We start from the raw sequence: 6000 nt of genomic DNA, 5'->3' as shown, positions 1-6000 counted from the left end.
CACGTCGGTGGTATGTTGTGCCGAGCATGGAGCCTCAGTTGGGTAACAGGATTCCTAATGTGTGTGTTACAGACTGGAAAGGCTATTTAGTACCATTCCTGTGCTATATATATCTAGTAGGGCATTCCTAACTAAAATAAATGATGTTTTATATCTGGGGCTACGCTTGCTCAGCTAGCCATGCTTGGCATCATAAACAAGCCACCCGACACAATAAATTCCAGACTAAGATGTATTTCCTGCACAGACAGCAAAATCCTAATCTTCCCAGACACACAATCATCTGTGTGATTCCAGGGACACTGTAACCGAAAGAGATTCAGCCTGGATGAAATGACCAAGTGCAGTGTGTGTTCCATAGACCGTGTATAAAGATGGACAACATGACTGCTTCTCAAAAGAGAAGCCAAAGCATCTTGATCCCTACCTGGTGGCAGGCTGCATTATAGGTGATAAATCCTGCCTCCACATTAATGGATGGGAAATATACCAAATAAAAAGTCCAAGTACATGTCAAATCATTTTTCATTTAGGTTAGGATTAGGGATAGGATTACGGTTATCCCTAACCTCACATGTATATATGTGTAGTAGAAGACATGACCTAATTTGTATATATGACTTTGAAGTTTTGTAGCGCAGCTGCAAGCAAAAGAGTGTAAACCAACAACATAGAGAACACGACAGACGATGTGGCTTTCATGAAATATCCTTTAAACATGGAACCACCCCAAGTCCACGGCCTCTCAGTTGAACTAAGAAAGCGTGTGCTGATCTGAGTCTGGTAAGTCTAAGATGTAAACCTTCACCTCCATTTATCAACCTCGCATTCTTAAAAGTAGGTAATTAGTGTGTAATGAATGTATTTCAAGTTGATGTCAGATAGATTGTCAAAGCCCAAAAAAAAACTGAGCCAAAGAGGTAGGGCTCTAGGTAGAGTAAAAAGCTAAAGATAATTATCGCTAAATATCTTTTCGTTGACAGAAATGTAAGACATGGTCGATACACAGCACAGAACTGAGGAGTAGTAGAAGAATTCTGTGGTGTGGAGACATTTTGGATTTTTAAAGTCCGACAAGAAGCAGAGTAGCATGCACTGCGAATTGTGTCGAAAGCATTTTCCCACAAAGACAAGTAATACCAAAAATCTTTTTCCAAATTGAAACAGGAATGCCAAAAATACCATGCAGTACAAAGGCACCAGACGAGCATTTGAGAAAAACGTCTTACCAGCAGTGCAGGAACAAGGTATGTGTGCCCTCAGATCCCCAAGGGATGGTTGTGATTAATTGCGGTGCTTCCCCACATACTAGAATCTTTCGTCCAAAATGAGCTAAATAAATAGCTAAATACCTAATTTGTTCTATAAACAGATGATGAGCCTGCCTGAAGAGGAGTTGATACAAAACCACACTGAACGAAACAGATCTTAGTAAACGAGGAGCATGTGCTACAAAGGACTTACCACCTGCGCAGGAAGAGGGAATTTGTGCACTCGAACTGGCAGACCCCAGTGAGAGTTGTTCTGATCATTTTAGTGCTTTCACACAGAACACGTCTTTTAATCTTCCTTTCACTTTTCGAAAAACAGATGGTGATCTTTTCCGAAGATGACGGGACAGACGATTGGAAACCCAAACAGGATGAATCAGAAGACGGGGGAGGAACGAGAGGGACAAAGGGTTGCTTAGGTGGCCAAGAAAAAGAGACGTGAAGTGTTGTCTTTAGTGTCAAAGCTTCAGCACATACTAGATTCTTTCAATCCAAAGAGATTCCGAGAGAAATATAAATTTGTCTTTTCTAAAAAACAGATGGAGAGCTCATCTGAAGACCATTCAGAGTTAATCAGAGAAATGTTGAGAAGAAGAAGACATGTTGCAGGAAAAGGTGGAGGTCACCACGAGTAGCAGAAACTTAGTAATAGTAATACAGTGAAAACCGGTTATAGTGATCATGGATATAGTGGCAAACGTTTATATGAATCAAAGAGCTTGGGACAGAACTGTTCCTATACAAATGCTGTTTAAATATTTTGGTTATAATGATCAACTTATCCGGTCACAGTGATCATTTCGGACTAATCCAGGTTTAAACGTAGCAGGTCACAGACATCTGATGTCACTATGCATTTCGTTGATAGTTCTCAACTGCTTATAGCGATAATTTTGGCCCAGGAAAAATCATGATCACTGTAAGCTGTTTCTACTGTTGTAAATCTAATAATGGTGGAGGCTCATTTATAAGGACAGATCCCTAAGCACTGGAAATGTTCGAAAAGCTGTTGGTAATAAATCGCCACAAAATAAATCATAAATAGTGTTTTTTAATTCTTAGTAAAAGAAAACCTGCAAATTGGTGGTTGAAGTCCATTCTTGTTAGTCTGTTTTTAAATAACAAGGCTGGTTTATATCAAAAAATGTTATTCTTGAATTCATGTCGATATATCTATCTGTCACTCTCATGACACCCATAGTAAGTATAATTTACAACATATTTAATCACATAAGTAAAACCATATTTAGTTAAACTTTATTTAAAAATAAAGGGAAGATGAAAATTATAGTTTTGTAAATGAAGCTGATCTGCAAACCTTTTGTTAAATTTAATTGTCCTTCTGTCAAAGATCTCGAGAATGCCATCAATCTTCTGTAGGAAGAGGTCAAGGCTCCCGTGAAAGTCCCTCCTGGTGTGAGAGCCCCCTCATTTTAACAACCCAGAACATTTATATCTAGATGAGCTACATGAACTACGATATAATTTTGAGCTCTTCTTTGCATTTATCAGTAGTGGAGAAGATGTGGAAGGAGCAAAGATCCACAAAGAGCCCTCAAAGAATCCAGAAGGCAAAGAAGGAGAAATGAGAAGAGCGAAGATCCAGGAAGAGCCCTCAAAGAAACGGAAAGGGTAAGAAAGAGAAATGGGGGAAGCAGCAATCCAGGAAGAGCCCTCAAAGAAAAGGAAAGGCATAGAAGGAAGAAAGTAGAAGGCAAGAGGAGTCCTTGAGGAATATAAAATGTGGACAGAAAGATGCTCAGAAAATAGGGAAGTAAAACGTGTATTGACATATTCAGATAGAAGGCACCAAAGAGATATAATTTGGTCCATTTTGTATTTTATTTATTTGTTTATTCCTTTTCTGAGGCATCCATGTTGTTTTCTTTATTAAAAGAGGTCCTATCAAAACATTTTTATCTATTTCTTAATTCCTGAGTGTGAGGGACCGAGCAGGAAGACCAGAGAGCCAGAGAGTTTCTTTGAACCAAAAGTTGTTTTTTAATTCAGTTTCCATTAACAAGAAGTAAAAAGGAAATCTCACAACCGGTAAAAAGGCACGTATCCTCAAGCAGCAGCTGGCAACCAGTTGACAGCATCACAACAAAAGGCCCCCCTCGACTGAGAGATGGGAACATATATGGTGGCTGGTCAAGCCACTCAAAACAAAAAGGGGGATACACATAGACATGCTAACGTTGAAAACAAACTACCGCCACAACATAACATCCCCGTATTAGACCATATAATATTAACTAAGGAAAATGAATTAAATATAAATATCACAGAAAGAACACATTTAACAAATAAAAGCATGTTGTATGAAATAAAAATGTGTCCAGTTATTTGTGGGTGAGTGTGCAAAAACAAACAACCATGTGTTACCACCATGTTTCGGAATGTCAGTGTGTGGTTGCTGGTGCAGCCATCACACTGAGGTTTGATGCTGCAAAAATATATTACTAACATTTTCATATATTCTTGCCAGTAATGTTGGAATGCCAGAAATGTTGATATTTTCAATATTTTATTGAGCTGAAAAGAGTTTAACATAATCATAGTTTGAATCATGACCAGCTTTTTAGGTTACAGAGGTCCGACACTCATCCGCCCATTTTCAATGTTTAACAGTGAGGTGGAGGTGAAGAGCAATTTAAGGGGACAGCAGTGATGTCACTAATAAGAGAACTACACTGATAAACTGCTGCTGCTGTCAATACAGTGAGTGAGAGTGAGGGTGTTAGGAGGAACGGAGCCTGATGGCACAGTCATGTTCGCTGCTGCGATTTTACACACACTCGTCTTGATGATACACGCAGTGTTAGAAGATATTAAAAACTATTAATGACTCGGTTCTGTAACTCCGCTTTTTAATGTCATCTTAACGTAATTTGCTGTAAGTTGTTATATATCTTTTTCAGTTGAAGGTTCTAATGGAACAATTATGTTGCGCAGGCACAAATAATGCTGTTGGTTTTACTGTTAATGATGACTGTGGAAACGCTTGCTGACGCCATTACCTCCTTGAAAAACGATCGTCACCGTAGTGCAATGAATTCTGGGATAGGTCTGCCTTAGAAGCCCTTGTCTTGCAAAGATGGATGGACATATTGGTTGGTCACATTTGTCGTAGCCTTAGAAATGGGACAGTGTAGTCACACTGCTGTGATGCATTTGGTGTATGCAGCTTAAGATGTGTTCAGGTCTGCAGGAGTGTTGCCTGCTGGTTTTTGAGTGACAGGGGGCACCGTTGCCTAACAGAAAAATTTGCTTTATGTTTTTTTCGGTAGTGCAGCACTACCCAGTCTTTGCACATTGTTGCCTCTGCTTAATGTTCACTCCCAGTGTAAGCACATCTTCAAAACACCAGGGGCTTCTCAAAGTCATTTTCCGTCACTTATGGTAGAAATTTGCCAGCGTGAGCATATTGTCTTGATTCTTAAGACACCAGTCAACTCGCATTTTCCATGTGTCAGTAAAATAATTCAACTCATTAGGCTTCCAAGTCTTATCAGTTGTTTATGGGATCACAAGAACCAGAACTTTATTGGCGGGTGATTCCCTCAGGCACTCTTGGCTTTTATCAGGGCCTGTATCTCTGTATCTAGTGTTAAGCTGACTGTCATCAAGGAGCCCTTTCTCATCTCCATCCACAGCAGTTATCACTGTCCCTATTAACACAGAGCACCAGTGAAAGCCAGCAGCCTCCAACTGATCTTATCAAGGTCATCCCCTGAATAGCACTGAGGAAAATAAAACAGATAAGAGATCTTCCATAACTTAATTAGCTTTTTATCACACAATGCAATTACAAAATTGTCAAGCACTCGGTGTAAGGGGCCAGGAACAGTTTGAAGGAACTAACAATAACAAAGTGGTCAGTGCCAGTGGAAGAGTGATTGTCCTTTTCGCCTCTTCAGCTCAGGGCTGTAACTCAGCGCTGAGGCTAAATCAGAGAGAGCAATGTGGTTTATTTAGCATCCGTTGAGTAATAGTAGCCCAATGCAGAACATACCATTCTGGGGGCAGAGCACCCACTGAGATGCTGATAAGAGAGATTAATGGTGTTGTCGGAGAAGCTGGCATACGATCAGTGCTTGAGCAACCCAAATGTGTCTGCTATCTAAAGCATCTGTATCCCTGCGAAGCACTGAGCTGGATGAGGCAAAAGGACAAGATGTCACATGAATAAATAAAACGACAAGAACAGGAGGGTAAAACGGCCCCGTGCCCGTATATTCTGGTCATTGCACAAAACCTGCATTAGGCCAACACATGAGAAAGACACAGGGAGCCTGAGCGAGGGAGAAATGAAATAAGTATAAATGTATAAATAAATCAAAAGGTTAAGCAGAGAAAACAGAGGGTTTGAGTCACTATCACGCTGGATATGGAAATCTTTTTGTAAGTATGCTCAAAATTTGCATGGAAATTGCATTTTGGTCCCATGCTCTTCCGTGTGAGTATGCATGCATGTGTGTGTATTTGGCGGGTTGGAGGGATGGGGGTGGTGGTCTATTATCACCTTTGTAATCTCAATGCTGAAGAGAATCAAGAACCAGGTTCTGGATGTGATCTGCCCTTTTTCACAGGGCCCATTCGAGTTCTACCAAGTACACCAGCTTGTAAAAACACCCCCGAGTAATGAATGACCAAATTAGGTCATTTTGCAGAAGAAAACAGAGTTTGCATAATGTTAATATCCTGTCATTTTATATAGAATTTCAGA

Source organism: Platichthys flesus, chromosome 1 (assembly GCF_949316205.1).
Source record: "Platichthys flesus chromosome 1, fPlaFle2.1, whole genome shotgun sequence".
Taxonomy (NCBI): Eukaryota; Metazoa; Chordata; class Actinopteri; order Pleuronectiformes; family Pleuronectidae; genus Platichthys; species Platichthys flesus.
The sequence above is the reverse complement of the archived record's forward strand: the minus strand, read 5'-3'. Positions refer to the sequence as shown.